Genomic DNA, 19483 nt, shown 5'->3' with positions numbered 1-19483 from the left:
AGAGAACCTCCTGGAACCTAGTTCCTTGGGTCTTATGCCTGACACTTGATTAATATTTAATATATTTATATTGAACAATGATGTCTGGATCGCAGTTACTAAGGGAATTCAGAGTGTGATTTCCATGTGTGCATGGGCAAAGCCTTGATGTGGAAAACTGTAATTGTGTTACTACTCACAGCAAAATGGAGTTGTGTCTTATTCTCAGTGCTATTGACTTTGCCTTATAGGAAACACAAGAAGATAGCAAAGCCATGCTTAAAACTAAGGCAAAATGACTCAAGATGACTGTGCTCTTGCTGTGATGTGTTGGCCATCATGGCCCCCAAACCCACTTTAACTCTCAGCACTGTCTCACAAATGCTGTTCCTTCGGGAACCATAGGCAAAGAAGAGATGGAGTGAATGTAGAATAAAAACCCGAGTTCAAAGTGCCCTGTTTATCCCCTAACACTATATAGAGTTGATCTCTTCCCATGGCAATGTCCGTTTGCCACCGTGGTACTGGTATGGCCTTAAGAGGAAGGGATCTCTCTTTTGGACCTGTTGGCACTGATGCATCTTGGGAACTTTGAGTCTTATCTGATGTCCCTGTGTTTGGGGCCATCACTCATTCACACAACTAATTTTGTGCTTGTCTTCCCTCTCATGTACCACATGTGGAATGGGATTCAACACTTGATGGGGGACCTAGGAAAAGGCCTGGCGATCCCCCAGGTCCACCAGTCTGGAATGGCTGTCTTGGTTCTTACTATGCCTTCCTCTGTAGGACTGGCGGCCATGTGAAGAGCTGAAAGTCCAGCATTGTCCTATACAACATCACACCGACTTATATTCCTGTTCATTACCACTCTTATCTCCAGCCATCAAAGTTCCCCTGATTTGTTAGATGCCATGTGCTTCAGATCCCATGGAGCTCAGCAGACGCTTGAAGAACTGTAGTAGTAGTAGGAAAGGCTGTCTTCCCTGGGCCCAGGAGCACTTCCTCCCTCTCCACATTTGACTCTGATTTTTGCTCAGGGTCTGTTTTCGGCTCCGATTTGCTGAGATAGTAGAAACAATGCCAGGTCTGTGACTGCCCTGGGTGCCACTGTCTGTGGGCTGCTGGCTTAAAGGCTATTCTGTTCATTGGTCAGTTCGGGGCCTTTAGCACCCACACAGTGGGACTGAGAGAAGAGAGGTGGAGGTGGAAGGAATTGTTCTGTCATCTTGGAAGCTCATGCTCAGAAAAAAGATATACAGCTTTTGATGGATAAGGAAGATCCAAAAAATTGTATTTTTTGTTCTGTTTTTCACTTCTAGTGAAACACACCTTTAATGTCATGTTTTCTGATCTAAATTCTTGTACTGTCTTTCTTTGGAAAAGTTTAATATACTACTCATTTAAAAAGTTAAGGTAAAACAATGTTTTAAGAGGCCACTTGTTCCATTCCCAGCTGCCCAGAACCAAAATAACCAAACAGAAACTGTATTAATTAAATCACTGCTTTGCCCATTAGCTCTAGCTTCTTACTGGATAATTCTTACATATTAATTTAACCCATTTCTATTAATCTGTGTATTGCCATGATACTGTGGTTTACTGGGAAAAGTTCTGGGGTCTGTCTCCAGTGGGGCTACCTGGCTTCTCTCTAACTCTGCCTTCTTTCTCCCAGCATTCAGTTTAGTCTTCCCCACCTAACTCTACTCTGACCTATCAGGCCAAGCAAGTTTCTTTATTCATTAACCAATAAAAGCAACACATAGACAGAAGGACCTCCCACATCAAAACAGTATGGTTTAGACATAACACAGGACACAGTCTATCCCTCTTGTGTACAGATCTTAACTCAGGGAAATAATGCAATTTAAAAAGAAAACTGGCATGTGAGGACACTTGAAATAACGTAGATGAACTAAAAGTGGCTGCATTACTATGCCCAGTATAAGTGATTCATAGAAACACAACAAAGATGTATCAGCCAAGGTCATCATGCGCAGACAACAAGCTAGGGAATCTACACATGAAGGTGCTGTGAGAGTCAGTAAAGAGTTGGTTTTTTTTTCTTAATTTGCAAAAGCCCTTTTTATATTTATGTGATATTTCATGATTCATTTCAAGCTACTTTGAGGAGATCGGGTCTGCAGAGAGCAACCAGGATCTGTACTACCTTTTAAAGACAAGGCACACACTACCATTCGTGCACAAACTACCTGACTACTCCTCAGACTCCTGTCAAAAACACCTTGATCCACTGTGGGACTGTAGTAGGATCCTGGGCAATCTACAGCACCTTATGCCCTAGGCATGAATTCAGCTACTGAAATCACATTCACTTCTCCAGAACCTAGACCAGATCGTACATTAAACACTACAGAAAACTGCACTCAGATTAGTATAAATTCTTTTTAAAAAAAAAAGTAACCATAAAAAAAAACCCTCAAAGATCTCTGCTTAGGTATTTGTGTTACTTGACACTTGGAAAAACACCATCCCAGGAACCAGTTCCTCTGTGCACTTGACAGAGACAATAGTTTCTCTCCAGACCTGCATTAATGGTTATAATAATGGTGGAAAAATATATTTTCCTTTTCTTAAAAAAAGCAGGGTTACAGTTAATAAGTGAAGTCTATGTTAAATAAGAAAAATACTTACTTCACATTTTGTTAAGTGTTACATAGGAAAGAGCAGAGTCCTTGGAAATAATAACAAGTGGAATTCGTTTCCATCAATGTAAAGACCTTATTATAACTGGAATCAGTCTTGGCCTCTGCAGGTGGGTTTGTAAATTGGTACAATTATTTTGGAAAGCAATTTGGTCCATAAAAACCTTACAAAACCTCTCAGGTGCCTTAATCCAGTGATTTAGTTGTTAGGAATTTCTCTTAAGGAAATATTTTTAAGTGGAGCTAAAGATATGCGAGACATTGTGGTCACAGCAACATTACTTAATGTGAAAGACAACTGGAAATTATTTCAATTTATAACAAAAATTAGTGGTCACATAATTTGGGATAAATTGTCATGGTATGGAAAGCCTTCTCATACTCTTTAACATGGTCACAAAATTCTAAACATATAGTTGTAAATAAAAAAGGAAAATATATCACTTGGTTCTGCCCCATTTTGTGTCAGACATCAAGAGAAAAGTGATTAAAAGATGGGGTGTATATCCCTGTATTTTCTGCACTTTCTCCAGTAAAGATGTATTCTTTTTGTAAAAAGATACAAGTAAGTCATAAAAGAGAATAACAAACATTTTAAAAGCCTGGAAAATAACAACTGTGTACAAACCTTGCACACCTCCAGGTTGAATAATCAGTCTCTGCTTTTTCTTAATTTTAAGTATTTATATTACTTTGTCATTTTTTTAAAATGAGTAAGTTACTAATCTGGGGATATCAACAATATCCACCTAGATACCAGACTTTCAGAATCGAATAGTTTCAAAGGTCAGCTATTATGACCTATGTCATTGTTATAATGTATGGATTTTGACAATTTAAACTCTTGTAATTTATTTACACATTCATAAAACAGTTTTATTAATACTGCCAAGTTTGTTTTGGGGGGTGGTTAAACTTGAAAAATGTCATAAAGTTTCTAGCTCTAAATAAACTAAGTTTTTTTTTTTTTACACTTTTCATCTTTCCACCTTCTTTTTTTTTTATTTGCTGTCTCTTCTTGCTACAGAAACCTTTTTAGGTGGAAGGAAAAAAATTACACTTGTTTTGTAATACCTGGCTAAATTTCAAAGAACATTATAAAACGAACATGCTTAACCGAATTTCATGAGCAGCAGAACAAAATTGCTCAATTAAAAACTCCACAGGATTTACATCACCATAGTTAGCCAACCTTCACATTTGTAATGACTGCATATTGATAGAATTCCAATTTCAATATTTCCTAGCACTTGCTGAGTAGTTACAAATGTGTCTAGTGACCCTTTCAATGGATGCGTAAATAATACCCCAGTTATGTTGACAAAGAAATTGAATCTGACTTGAAGGTATCCACGGTCCCTACATTCTTCAAAAACACCATCTTCTCTTCCAGTTGTGTCCTTTCTGATGAGCCTGCCAAAGCCTAGTATGGAGGAATTATTACAGTGGCACCATAGAAACCGGAGACTTCCTAAATTTAAAGCAAGTCCACAATTACTCTCAGTAGTTAAGCACTCTTTCCCCTAAAGAGTCATTGTACATTCAGCTTAAATATTAGCTCACTTTCTATAATGGCAGTGCTCTTAAAAAGACTTTATGTAAGTGCACTCAGGAAGCCAGTTATTTAATGCTATCCTATGGTGAAGTCTTTATTATAATAAATACTTGTTACCAAATTTACCTTTTCTTATATGGGATTTTGTTTAATGAGCCATATCCACATTGATTTCATTTAAATGAAGGGATGTTATTTCATAGACCAGTATAAGTTTCTGAAAAGAGGCAATTCCTTTGCGGTGGGCTGTCAGCTTCTCTGTTATTACCCTGAAACCCGAGCAGTCATAGACTGGTGTTCAATGGGTATGTTACTTACTTTATGTGTTGCTAGGACAAAAGGGATTATTTCAGATCAGAGATCAAGAGTACAGTCCGTCACAGTAGGGGGACCATAGCAACAAGAGCTTGAGGTGGCTGGTCACAGTCATGTCTGTAGTCAGGAAGCAGACAGAGATGAATGCTGTCTTCAGTATACTTTTTCCTTTTCGTGCAGTGTGGGATGTCAGACCTTGGATTGGTGCTACCAATGTTTAGAATGAGTCTTCATTTCTCAGCCTAATTACCAGATCCCTTACAGACATGCCCAGAAGTTGGTTCATGGTGATTCTAAATTCTATCAACTTGAAAAGGTTATCCATCCCAATAGGAAGGGGCAGGCCCAGTGACTGACCTACAACTTGCCATAGATCTTGATAGCACAGAACTATATCAACTGCTGCTTCTAGAAGCTGAAAAGCAATGATTCCCAATGCATTGAAGAGTGTTGAGCATCTCTGAGGGCAGAGTCAACAGGACAGGCATCAGGGGACATTGACTGGGTTTCTCAAAAACCTGGCTATGAGCATCTCAGATGGGTTCCCTGTCTGCTGCAAGTACCCCTGAGTTCCAGCTGTTATTTTGAAGGATAAAAAACTCTAAGTTTCCACATGATACATTATGGGTTGGTAGATTTCTCACAACCTCCTGAGAGGAAGCTTGGAGGTAGGAGTGAGAGAAATTCCTTTTCATGGCCATTTGACCATTTCATAAACATTCCCATCACAAATGATTTCAAGCTACTCAGTGAAGTCATCTCTAAGGTTTGTGAAGAATGGGAAAAATCAACTTTCAGCAGCTGGCGTGAACTTGCACTCCAAAAACTCTTTTCTTTTTTAATTTTAACTATTAGATATGCATAAATATATAAATACAACTTGTGGAGTCCACTTAGTATTGCTTGTCTGTATGTGATTTCAGAGATGACTAATTGCCCCTCTCTTAGCATCAGGGTAGGTCTCGTCTGGAATTAGAGCCCTGAGCTTTCCCCTCTAGTGTGAGCATGTTTACTGGTGCTTTCTTTGTACATCTCTTGTTTAGGCAGCCATATTGGTGAGGTATCGTGCATGAAGCTTCCCTGTTCTTTCTAGGAGACACACTCTCCAGCAGTTTCCCCGGTCCTCCAGCCTTTACAATCTTTCTATATCTTCTTCTGTGATGTTGCCCAGGAGGGATGCTATAGATGTATCCATTGGGTCTGGGAATCCTGTGATCAATTGTTCTCTGCTTTTTAATCTGCTATGATTTTCTGTAAAATATCAAACTTTTCTTAGTTGGAGCACCTTTGTACTCTAGACATCTTTTGCTTTTGTTTTTATTTTGTAAACACAAATAATTGATTCACCCCAATTGGCTTTTCTGTGTCTTAGCCTTTTCTTGTTCTGTTCCTCCTCTTCTCCCATTACCTACCATCCTCTTTACTTCTATACCAAGCTATACCAAGATGTTTCTTTAATATCGTGTCAGGATTGTTGCACAAGCAGTTTCCTTCACCAGATTCTGTTTTAGTATATTTTTTGCCAAACTCCTATGATCTTGTATTCTTTTCCAAAACAGAGACTTTTCCTAATGAGGCCTTAATCCTAAGTGATATTGAGGAAATATTATTCTAGTTTCTTCCATAATAATTAAAGGTATCTTATAGATGGCATTTTCCTGTACCAGCAACTGACCTTGAATAACCACCCAGAAGCCTAGTATTAATTGTAAATGCTTGACCAATAGCTCAGGCTTGTTACTAGCTAACTCTTACATTTAAATTAATACATATTTCTTATCTATGTTTTGCGACGTGGCTTATGACTTGTTACCTCATTTTCTACATGTCCTGCTTCCTTGGTGGCTGACTGGTATCACTTCTAACTCTGCTCTTCTTCCTCCCAGAATTCTCATTTGGATTTCCCTAGTCTTCCTGCCTGGCTTCCAGTCAATCAGCTTTTTATTAAATCGGTCTGAGTGAAAATTCTTTAGAGTGTACAAAAAATTATTTCACAGCAACATTTTCTTTGTATATTGATTTTTACAACAATAGCTATCCTATGCAATCAAGCAATTGTACAATATTTATTAGGCACAGTATTGGGCTCAGCAAAACCAAAGTCAATAATAAGACGTTACTTTTACCTTAAAATTGAATTGAAAAGAAAAAAGTAGCATAGCTTATGGAAGTAAACAACCAGTGTCTGAATTGACTTAAGACCCACTCCAGGAGATGGAACTTACATGTGACACTGCTTGGGTGACCAAAAATCTGAGACCAGATAGCACAGGGACCTAGGGGAAAACCAAATACTACTGTTTTTAAAAAATGTAGCACTATAGTGACTCCTAATGACATTCTGCTATACTCATAGATTAGTTTCTTCCTCAGCCATCATCAGAGAAGCTTCCTCCTGTAGCAGATGGGAACAAACACAGAGACTTCCAGCCAGATATTATGCAGAGAATGAGAGACCTTGGAACACTCAGCCCTAATAGGATGTCTCCATCAATCCTCCCACCTCACGGCTCATGGAACCTCACAGAAGAGTAAGCAGAAAGAGTATAAGAGCCAGGGGGCATGGAGCACACCAAGATAACAAAGCCTTCTAAATCCACGCGATCATAGCTCATATAAACTTGCAGAGACTGAAACAGTTTAGAATGTGTTGCATAGTTGTCTCTGCTGATACCATAAACTGGCTTGCCGAGGGAGACTTTGATGGACCCACTATTCCAGAACTTGCTCTTAGGCATTGGGAAAAATATGATATCAGGAAACTAAATCTAAGCAGGTTTTCAATGCAGTAATCTAGCTTCTAACCCCATACTACTTCTAATTCTCTTCTCCTTTCCCTTTTTTTCTTTTCCCTTATTCTAATATACCACCTGCAGTTTCCCCTCCTTTTCCTCCTCCCATCCATCTCCCCACATCCTCCTTCTCACCCAACATTCCACTCTTTCTCTGTTTCTGTTCAGAAAGGGGAAAGCCTCCCATGGATACCAACAAAGCATGGCCTATCAGGTTTTTGTATGACTAAGCTTCTCCCCTTGTTTTAAGACTGGGCAAGGCAACCCAGTGTGAGGAATAGGTTCCAAAAAGCCAGTCAAAGTGTTAGGGACAGCCCTTACTCCAACTGCTAGGAGTCCCACAAGTAGACCAATCCATACAACTGTCACGCATATGTAGAGGGCCTAGGTTGGTCCCATGCAGGCTCTGTGGCTGTTGGTTCAGAATCTGTGAGTCCCTATAAATTCACATAATTGTTTCTGTGGGTTCCCTTGTGATGTTCTTGATCCACTTGGCTCTTGTAAATCCTTCCTTCCTTTCTTCAGTGGGCTTTCCCAAGCTCAGTCCAGTGCTTGACTGTGGGTCTCTGCATCTGTTTCCACCAGTTACTGGATGAAGGCTCACTGATGTCAACTGAGGTAGTCGTGTGTCTATGAATACAGCAGAATATCGTTAGGCATCACTGAGATTTTATTTTTCTCCAGTCATGTTTGATTCTATCCTAGTCTCTATGCCATCCAGTCCTTAGATCCTGACACTCCAGTCAGTGTCAGGGGTAGACTCACTCTCCTGGTAAATGTCGAAGTTGTACCAGTAACTGGCCATTCCCACAGTTTCTGGGCCCCCCTCACAACCCTCACCCCATACATTACGTAGGCAGGGCAGATTAAATGTCAAAGGTTTAGTGACTTCTCCCTACCCTCTCTCTGTATTCCCCTCCCTTCTCCCTGACCACTGATGACATGTTTTCCCTGTATGTGATAAACATGAACTACATTACATCTGATTCTCTTAAGTCCTGCTCAACCAGCAATCTATAGAAACTCATGTGCTTCTGAAGAATCCAAATGATGTGGTAAGTCTGGTGTATTTGCTTGTCTGAATCAGGACATCGGATCCTGGGTATATCATTCACCCCAAACCTGTTCATTATTAGATCACATGCATTTATCATCACTACATGTAACTAGTTTCACAAAGAAAGAACATAAAACAACTACTAGCAACTAGCCCATTAAAATGTAATTTCTTTCTTAAAAACATAAATATTCTGGTTTTGATCAGAATTTCTGTATTAGAGGAAGATCAAAATGGAACTAATAACTGCATGGGATGAAGTATATGTGAACTGGGTCCAACCAAAATAATGACCTTGGAACAAGGTGATGGAGAATCTTATCTCTATTTAATATTCTTGCTCAATGGACCCCTCTAGATCAGATAGCAAAGAAGAGAGGATTTGGGATGACAAGAATGGGTTGTGAATGTAAGCAATCAGCAGAAGGCATGATGATGAGCAAGCCCTGTCAAGTGATGCTGAAGAGCAGAATATGCTGTTATGAAGAATGCAACTCCACAAAAACCATAATGTTGTAAGAAAAAGTTAACCCCACCTGCTTGGAGACTATGATGCCCTGTAATTCTATTAGCTTACAGTTTGCATGACTTTATACTTTCCAAATGGATCCTTTCCTTTTAATTTTTCAGCAAATAGTAAAAGGAAATTCCATCTCATTTTCATAGGTGCAGAAATGAAAGAGACGTTTCACCAGCGGAAAAGCAGAGATGCCTGCTGGAGTAGAGGGCAGATCTCTCTTAGCTTCGCACGTTTCAGTGCTGCCTACCTGATCCCATCGATAAGTAATGAAGACTAATTGGCTGCCGAAACCCCTCATGCTAAGAGAACAGGGTGGTTAAATTACATAGCAATTATATAAAATAATAAGGAAACTATGTTAACCCTCTGACATTGTTTCCGCTGAATTGCACTGAAGCCCAAGACAGCCTCTAGCTTGGGTCATTTGAAGCTGAAATTGAAAAGAGGCTATGAGGCCCACACTGCCTCTGAGGATAATGGAAGATAGACTGGGTGATCTGTTAAATGTGACTGGCTCAAGTCTAGAGGATTCAAACAGCTCTTGTTGTATTCATTAGAAACAGGTTTGCTTAACAGTCTCTAGAGTTCGCGGAGAATGGAGCTGACATTTGCAAATGATAGCCTTAGAAACTTTCTTCCCTCCACAATTCTGCTTTTTCTATTGTTCCTTTTCCTTGGAGCTTTCCTTCTGGATGTTGGTAAATTTCCAGGAAATGCCCTTGTGTTTTCCATTGTCACATCCCATCAGTGCTCTTCGGGGGAGGCAGCAGGGAGGGAGGCAAGAGAACCAGGAAGGAGAGAGGGCCCTGGGCTGAAATGGCAGCCGCATGCAAATGAAGGCCAACTCTGTGAACACTTCCAGAGCAGTCACATTCTATTACAGCCGAATTATGGGATGTGATTCCTAGAAAATGGCCAAGGAAGAACAAACAAACAAATAATAAACAACTAAGTAAATAAATAAATAAGTAGAAAGATAAATAAAAGGCAGGTGACCATGCATATTTCATCTTTAATTCTCAGTAGGATCGTCTCTTCAAATGCTAGAGGTTCCAACCACTCAGCTCTTTATTCTTTCAATAAATATACACATTTAGTAACTCTACCCACATTTCTAGATAGAAATAGAGGTATGGATATTAATTATCACATGTCCATCAAACCTTTGCCTCTTTCACTATCTTGGCTTATTGTAAAATCAATTTGACTTAGGAACTGAATTATTCTAAAAAATTTCAGCAAGTTCCAGTTTTACCCCAATTAAGTAGGAACAAAACTAGAAATCTGCCAATAATCAGGTTTACTATGATGACTATTTAAGACTATATATCCCTGGGAGTATTCCTGAAATTTTGATTGTCTAGCTCAAAGATAGAGTATGATGTTTGGAACTATCGTACAAAGCACAAAGCTCTGGCAATGCCAAATTGGCGACACATTTCTTCAATAACTCTATGTGAGGATAACAGTGGATAATTCTAGATGTTTGAGGAATTAAACATGTAGAGGGAAGTGAGGTATAGGCCATGTGGATAACTGATAGGATTATATCAGTGCACAGAGAACAAGGAGATACAGTGCTCGGCACAGTTAAGCTCAACCAAAAGTGACTGTGTTGTGTTTCCTGCCCTCATTATTCCCAGTATGGGGAGTGAACATCCCAGATAGAGGGATTCCAAATCCATATGCACAGAATTTGATGCATACACAAAGAACTATGGGAACTTAGAAGAAATAGAAATAGGTTTAGTGAGGGAGCAGAAGTGGAAGATATCATGGGAAAATGCCTTTCTGCTAAATAGAAAAGGATGTGAAGACATTGCTGAGGTCAAAGTAGAATCACATTTCAAATATAAGGAAAAACATATGGGCAAGGATAGACTTTCAAAAGTGCATGGCGGAAATTTTAAACCGTATAGAAGCCAGTCTTTAAGTTTATGTAAGATATGATAGCCAAAACAAACCAAAATGAAAGTCTTGCACACACACAAAAAAAATCAAATTTAATTACATTGCCTACAATTTTCAAGTGAATAAAAATAAGGAGAGTTAACTTTTATACTTAAGTTTCTCTTCTTACTCCTTCCTTCGTGTGTCAACTCCTAACAGCTGGCATGGTCCTGTCCCAGCTCCTACCCACATGCTTTCCGCTTTCCTCTCCTCTCCTGCTGACTTAAACTAGCTCTAACCCAAACTCAACATTAGCATAGCACTAAAGATAAAGCATACTAGACACCTCCAAAACAACAGGACAACAGGACTTCCCACATCATGCAACTAAACACCTCTAAAACAACAGGACAACAGGACTTCCCACATCATGCAACTAAACACCTCTAAAACAACAGGACAACAGGACTTCCCACATCATGCAACTAAAATGAATAAGATATATGAAATAGTTATTTTCAAGACACTGAACCAAAATGAGGTGGCACTTGATTAGCTCATATTAGTGTTCAGAAAATATGCCTGTGCTATTAACTAAGGGAAAATGGTGAGAAGACAGGAAGGAGGAAGTAGTGTTCATAGGATGCAGCACCAGATAAGATGGGAAGGGGAAGATCCAGAGGTCTACAGAGGCTTGCCTATACATATATGATCCTGTTCCTTTATAGGAAGCTATTAGTCAGCCATAACTAGCTGAAAGAAATAAAGGTAGCAATTTAGTCCTTGCACAGGTCTATAACCTCATGTTTCATGAAGCATTCTTTAGAAAACAGTAACTTTGATAATGCAAAATCATTACTCATGAATTACACACAAGGTGATGCTTAACAAATCTTAGAAGCAAGACCCTTAAAAGGTTTAATTGTTACCCAGTAACAAGATTACATCTCAATGCAAAGCTGGAGATATTCATTGATAAATAAAAACAGTTGTCACATTAGGAAGGTCCAGAACATGGTGTATAACCCCCAATGTCAAATTAGGAAGGTCCAGTACATGGTGTATAACCCCCAATGTCACATTAGGAAGGTCCAGTACATGGTGTATAACGCCCAACGGAAGATGACTAAATGTTTTGGTCTGAGTGTTCACATCCTTGATCCCCTGCCAACCATATGACGTTTGAATCCCTAAAGAGATGGTATGATGAGGTAGGGCCATTGTGGAGGAGGCTAGGTCAACGACAGCAGATCTCTCTCAAATAGGATTAGTGATCTTTTGAAAGAGGCTCAGAGAACTACTGCCTCCTGGTGAGGTCCATGGGAAAACACTGTGGAAAGTCACTCAGAGAGGATGGACGGTCTCCATGGGCCATATCTGTTGCCGCTTTGATTCTTTTTGACTGTAAGCCACTTGGCTCACAATAAGACACTGATTATAATTAAGAGGGTTGGAAGGTTTAGACTTACAATGAAGAAACAAATATCAAATGAACCCAGGACTGACACAGATATGAAAATGGACAGAGAATAAAATTAAAAAGTTGTTTTAATGTTACCCTCTATACTTGAATATATAGCATAGACTGAGAAGACATGAAAAATTCTCAAATCAAAAATGTTTTCTATGTATACATATGGAGCATATACATAGCATACACATATGGCTTAATGATAAGCTCATCATTGCGGAGGAGAGAATCAGTGAATGTAACAATAGACTAATAGAAACTTCCCCAAATTAAATTCAGGAACTAAAACAACAATACAATCTAAAAATCATTAGTGAACTGTGGAAAAGCTGTGAGAGACCTAATATACATATAAATTGAGTTCCTGGTAGAGGAACATATTTGAAGAAACAATGGTAGAAAATTTGCCAGGCTTCACTAAGCTCACAATCATACATATCAATGATACAATTGGAGAAGATCTTTGAGATATTGAAAGAAAAAAAGCTGCCATTCAGTTCTACATTCTATACAACATCACTCAAATATGAAGGCAGAATGCCTTTTTTTCTGCAGACAAGAGCTGAAAGTATTAGTGCAGCCATCACATGAAAGAATTTAAAGGAAGCCAATGGAGAAGAACAAAATGATACCAGATGAAGATCTGAGTCGAAACAAAGAATGAACAAACACTAGGAACAGCTCTGACACGGGATAAATGCAGGAAAGTCTGGGATGATTAATCATCTCTGTGAACTTGACTGGATTCACCATCACCAGAAGCATACCCCCCTGGGCCTGTTTGTGAGGATGTTTCTGCTGAGGTTTAATTGAGTGGGAAAGAGCCACATTAGATGTAGGCAGCAACATACCATGGGCTGTGATCCTGGGTGGAATAAGATGTCATTAAGTGAAGTGAGCAACAGCGATCGTTACTCTTTCCTTCCAAAGTGCAGAAACAGTGTGACCAGTCGCCTCACGTGTCTGGTGCCAAATGTCCCCACTATGATAGGCTATATCCCTTCAAACTATGAGCCCAAATAAGCCCTTCTGTCTTTATGTAGATTTGACAGGCATTTTGTCACAGTAACAATAAGTAATGAGTACAAAATCTCATCTCACATACACATAGAACATGCAAATACTTAAAGGAATTATAATATCAATTCTTTTGTAAGATTTTAAACTGTAAAATAGAAATGTAAGTCAATAACAGTATAAATGACAAGAAGGGAAGAAACTGAACCATAATATTATAACAATCATGTATTGCATATGGAATAATAAATTGTACAATGGTCTTTGTACTGCACTGCATTAAATGTGCATATGATTGTCATTAATATTCATGTTAAATAGAAATATAATTCAAATTGCACACAGTTTTAAGAAGTGCTTTAAAAGTTCATATGCCTCCTTACTTTATCCTGTTCAGAATGTATACCATTAAGTCGTTCAACGTATCCATGCAGTATATGATACTTCTGCTAGTCACTTCTTTGTTTTCAGCAAGACTATTGAACTACCTCATGGCTTTGAGAAATCTGGATTGTATACTTACTGATGGATCCAAAGCTTCAGATGGTAGCAATTCAGATATGCAAAACAAAAAGGCAAAAATTTTAAAGCACTTCATTAATTTTTCAATTGCATAAGGAAAGAGGGAAAAGACATACGCTAAGGTTGCTAGGATTCAAGAGTGAATCTACTATGTGTAAAGTTGTAAGAAAAAAAATTTAAACTAGTTTTTCCATCACACCTCAAATCACAAAAGTTACAGACACACTGAGTGTGATAAGTACTTAGGTTAAGATGAAATTTCCTTAAGTTTGTATGAGAAAGAAAAAAATTGAAAAGTTTTACTTAATGGCAATATGTAGCACCAGACATCACTGGAATTATACAAAATTTTCATTCAAGGCTCCCCCAAAATCAGTGACATTAAGCAAATGATGGCTAGAGATGCAGAAATGAGTTTGGACAGGAAATAAAAATTACTAAAGATATCACATTTGACAATTAGGAAACTGTGGTCACAGATCTGGCTGCACAAAGGACATTGTTTAGGGAGAAAAGATGCTATTCAAAGAAAAGATACCAATCTCAATTACAATAAACCATGCGTAGCTGGTAGAAGATATCCAAAGGAATCTATGCTCACAAAAGTACAAGAGAATTGCAGATGAACTTTAGTGCTATATGGCAATAATATAGGGCACACGATGAAGCTAGGTGATGTATGCAGGCGCACTGTGCTTTCATCCTTTTAAACAAAAATTATCTGCCCCTGTGCTGGCAAATTAACCAGGAAGCATGGCTAACAGTCAGCTTGTTCATGAAATAGCTCTATCAAAACTCTATCCCAGAAGTGAGGAACTACTTGGAGAAGGAAAGGTTGGGTTTCAAAGGCCCATTAATAATTGACAAGACATCTGGCCATCCGAAATCTGTTGCTATGGAAGTGAAAATACTGACATCGTATCGTTACTTCCAATAGAACCTCATTGTTTAGGGCCTTGTTGGCCTGTCAGAGTCTCAAATACGTACCTGGCAACGATTGCATCAATTTCACAACTGATGCCATTCCTAATATGGAATAGCACAGTACTGGAAATCCTTCACTATTGCTAATACAATACCATTCATCAAGGTGCAATGGATGAATTAAAACTAGAAATGGTAAATGCCTGCTGGAAGAATGTATGGAGTGAAATCATTAGTGAATCTAATGACTTATTAGGAATTGATGGAGAAGTGAACAAAGTCATCCATACAGCAAGATGGATGGAGGAATATTTGCCAACATGCTCTATGAAGAAGAGGAAAAGTGGGTTCACAGAGATGGCTCAGTGGTTAAGAGCATCTGCTACTGTTGCAGAGGACCATGATTCAGTTACCAGCATCTAAATGATGACTCACAACCATCTGTTATTCCAGTTCCAGAGGTTCCAACCCCCACTTTCTGGATTCTGGGTATGACATACACATGGTATACATAGATGCATGCAGGCAAACACTCATACACATAAAATAAAAATGAAAAAGTCTTAATGAAAAGAAGTGAAAAAACATATTTAAGGTCACTGAGGTGTGCTAGCAAAAAAGGAACTGAAGAAACATTTTAGCCATATCAAGAAAAAAAATTAAAGGAGAAACGAAAGTAGAATTAAACATGTGCTATTACCAAAATGTGATGAAGTGTTTCAAAATGCACAGACATTAGAAGACAAAATACAGAATTCAGTTATTGAATGGAGGACAGCTTTCAAGAAAACCATATGCTCACCAAAGGATTATGAATCTGCAGCAATATTTTGGTACATTTATTTATTTTCTAAAACATATTTGAAAATGTCTCCTTTTATTGAAAATGACTTTTCTCTCACATAATATATCCTGATTATAGCTTCTCTTCACTCTATTCCTCCCAGGTTTCCCCACCTTTCCTCAAGTCTGAATCTACTACCATTCTATCGCTCATGAGAAAGTGAACAGGCTTCTTAGTGATGGTCATAGCAAAACATAATACAATAAGGTAAAATGAAGACTAACACAATGGAATAGGACAAAACAGGCAGAAGGAAAAGAGTCCAAGAGAAAGCACTGGAAACAGGGAACCACTTGATTATATTCTGGTTATTTTATCTTCTGTGCATTCTCCCACAGGAATTCTTATTCAGAGAGAAGATAACATTTTAGAATAGATATTTTGCCACAAAAATAAAGGAAAAATTAAAAGACTATGTAGAAAAGATTTCTGAATTGATTTTGAAAGGAAAATTGAGACTTTGTCATAACAGGAATAGAGCGAACAGAAACTGTGGTACCTTTTACTAATGCTGAAATTTCTTTATTATGTGCAGAAAATAAATAGGCAAGAGCTTGTAGTAATTCTTGGGAGTCATTAGCAAAAATATCCCCAAAGCAAGAGACTTCAGTTTATAAAGAGAACTAACTGGATTCTTCCTCACATGGTATGAGGAACATCAATACATTCTATACTAATGCAAATAAATTCAAAAAGGCTGTTTATAAGTCAGAGAACAAATAAGTGTCTCAAAGCCCTTATTATTCTGTTCAACCTCCAGAGTTATATGCTCTTCTCATGTTATTATTAGGTTTTCTAGAATCTCTTAATATAGTTATTGACTCTCATGTAAAAAAGCTTTACATATTGAAATCACTGAACTTATTCCAAATAATTTAGAATTAACTTTGTTATTCATTCAACTAGAAGAAATAATCCAAAATAGAAACAATCCCTTATATATAACACATATCAGAACCAGAAAGGTCAATCAGGCCCTATAGCACAAAGCAATGATGAAATTGATTAGCTACTGGCAGGAATGTGCTAAAAGCCTCAGAATTTTATAAAAAAATACAATATTAATTGCAAAGATTTGAAGAAAGACTTTTCTATCACTTGGCAATAAGCCAAAGAAATTATAAAAACATGTTCCACTTGTTCTTTGTATAAACAATCTCCAGTACCAACAGGAAAGTAACCCAAAGGACACTCAAGAAAATGAAATTTCGCAAATGTATGCTTTTCTTTCTCTGGAGTTTAGAAAACTAAAGTTTGTATACCATACCATAGACATCTATTCAAGATTTCAATGGGCAACTGTTCTGAGTTCTAAGAAGGATAATTCTGTAAATACATATTTATTAGAAGTTGTAGGCATCTTGGAAATACCTGAAGAAATTAAGACTAACAATGTTCCAGCATATGTCTCTAGTATAATGAAACATTTCTTTTGCATATTACAATATAAAGAATATTACAGATGTACCATACAATCATACTGGAGAAGCAGTTATAGAAAGATCTAATCACATTTAAAAGCTATGTATATGCTTAATAAACAGAAAGGGGTAGTAAAGACTCCCAGAGATATATTACACATTGCTCTATTCACATTAAATTTTTAATGCTAATGAGAAAGAAGTGACAGCTGTGGAGAGACATTGGACAGTAGAAAAAATTGCTGAATTAAATCAGCTTGTATACTTCAAAGATATGTTGACTTCAGAATGGAAGCCAGGATATGTGTTATAATAGGGAGGAAGTTTTTCTTTGTTTTTCCACAGGAGAAGATAAGTTATGGAGCATCAATATTGATAAAGATTTAGATTCTAACAAGAAAAAAATTAATTAGAAGAGGTAATATTTCATCAAGCACCATGACAATTCCATCTAAATTAACTTAACAAATATCTTTCAGTTAATCAGATATAATCTGCTAAAAAAGGAAACTCCCCAAAACAAGGATTGGAGGCAGGATTTTATTTTTGTCTTTCCAGGAGAATAAACACATCCAACTAAAGAATCTGAAAACCACTGAATATCTGAAGAAGGATGAATCATCCAGAGAAAATGTTCCAAGAAAAAGAGTAAATTGACTTAATGGTAAAGTACATTTCCAGCAGGATAACATTTCATAAATCTTCCCAGGTGTTTATTTCTGTTGTTCCCTACAGACATACAGGGCAAATGGTCTTTTTTATAGTCAGAACTCAATTAAAAAATGAAATCTGGCTTTGGAGTTGGAGCATGACTTTCTCTTTCTCTAAACTCAAGCATGTGTTTCAAAAGAAAATCCAAAGTCTCTGTCTCATGTCAAAAGAACCACCTGGAATATGAGAGAAGAAATCCAAAATTAAGGTACTATCCTATTGTAACTAATCTCATAATCATTTGGTTTTATTTTGACTCTTTAAAACTTTTCTTAGGGTATAAATATTAAACTTAAAATTTTTAAAAATTAATATTTATATATATACATATAAATCATATATATAAACTTTCTATTGATATATTAATAGTCATATAGAATATTAACTACTTCTAGAAATAGGCTTAATCTAGCTTCCTGTACATGATTTTGGGCTTGATTCTGGAGCAGGTAATCAGGAATTAAGCCTGTGTATCCCCAGTGTATTTAATAAATTGTTGTTCTTTAGCTTCTCTGAGATACTCTGCAAATGACATTCAAATTGGTTAAGTTTTTGCAGTGAACCATGGCCATTCCAAACAGTGATATTTGAAGTCTCCAAAAGTATGATGCAGCTCTATTATGATGATTCCTCCTAGATTGTGATAATGCCAATGAGCTTATAAAAAGACACCCAAAGATCAGCTTCCACTACAGACTACTCAGAACAAACTCAAGGCAGTTAGCTAAGATGGTCCAGAATCATAGACTACTCCAGTCAGGATTTCAGATAAGCCTTGAAATTTTCCATCACATCAAGACTGGACAACAGCTGGTTCTCCCAGAATTTTATTTTTAATCTCTATTTTTTCAGTGTTCCCCTAAAGATGCCATTGCTCCCAAACAGTAGGAAGAAATTTTAAGAACAAGATGTCCACATTCTCAAGAGCTGGAATAGGTAGATTTGGTCATTTGGTATATGTTTGTCATCATTTGTGGGGTTGGTTACAAGTTGTTATTTGTCATGGTCGGGGAAGAAGCTAAACAAAGAAGATTAGATTCAAGGATTTCTTTCTGAAAAGTAAAAGGGGGGTATAGAAATGATCAGATAAAAGGGTAGCTCATTGAATCTACTTTTGACTAAAAAAGCAACTACTAGTCACAATATTTTGCATTGGTCTAGATTTTTGTATATTGATACATATTAAAGGCTATTTTTGTTATACTGTATACATGTTTTTGTTTTTGTTAAAGGTATTGTACCTGTAAAGTTCATTTTAAAATGTAATGTAAAATTCTAGTGCTTGAAAGTTAGTTAGGATAATAAAGAAAGAAAGGTTGCCTCAACTGCTGACATCAAGCTGTCCAAATTGGACAATCAGGGCACAAAAAGAGACAACTGATGAACTTTGCTGATACAAGGTAGGACAGTCCTTCAAAATTTCCCAAATTAGAGAAAAGTCTGTCAGATATTCTAGGCTTGTAGACTGATGTGGGAGAGTCTTCTGTTTGAGTTGATTTCATTGGCTAATAAAGAAACTGCCTGGCCCATTTGATAGACCACCCCTTAGGTGGGTGGAGTAGACAGAACAGGAAGAGGAAGTGAGGTAGAAGGATCAGTAAGATGCCACGCCTCTCCTAAGTTAGGCAGACTGCTGTGCCTTTCCTCAGAGAGATGCCAGATGCGATGAAGCTCCAGCCCAAGATGGATGCACGCTAGAATCTACCTGGTAAGGCACCACTTTGTGGTGCTACACAGATTATTAGATATGGGTTAGTCAAGATGTGAGTAAGAGCCTGAAAATAATGGGCCAGGCAGTA

The 19483-nt window shown here is 37.6% G+C and overlaps 1 pseudogene; it reads left to right on the top strand.

Moving 5' to 3' along the window:
• Positions 1-284: 284 nt before the first annotated feature.
• On the top strand, positions 285-785 carry LOC119828062 (annotated as a pseudogene).
• Positions 786-19483: the final 18698 nt, after the last annotated feature.

The sequence above is a fragment of the Arvicola amphibius genome, chromosome 12 (genome assembly GCF_903992535.2).
Source record: "Arvicola amphibius chromosome 12, mArvAmp1.2, whole genome shotgun sequence".
NCBI lineage: Eukaryota > Metazoa > Chordata > Mammalia > Rodentia > Cricetidae > Arvicola > Arvicola amphibius.
This window is presented reverse-complemented; position numbering and strand designations above follow the sequence as displayed.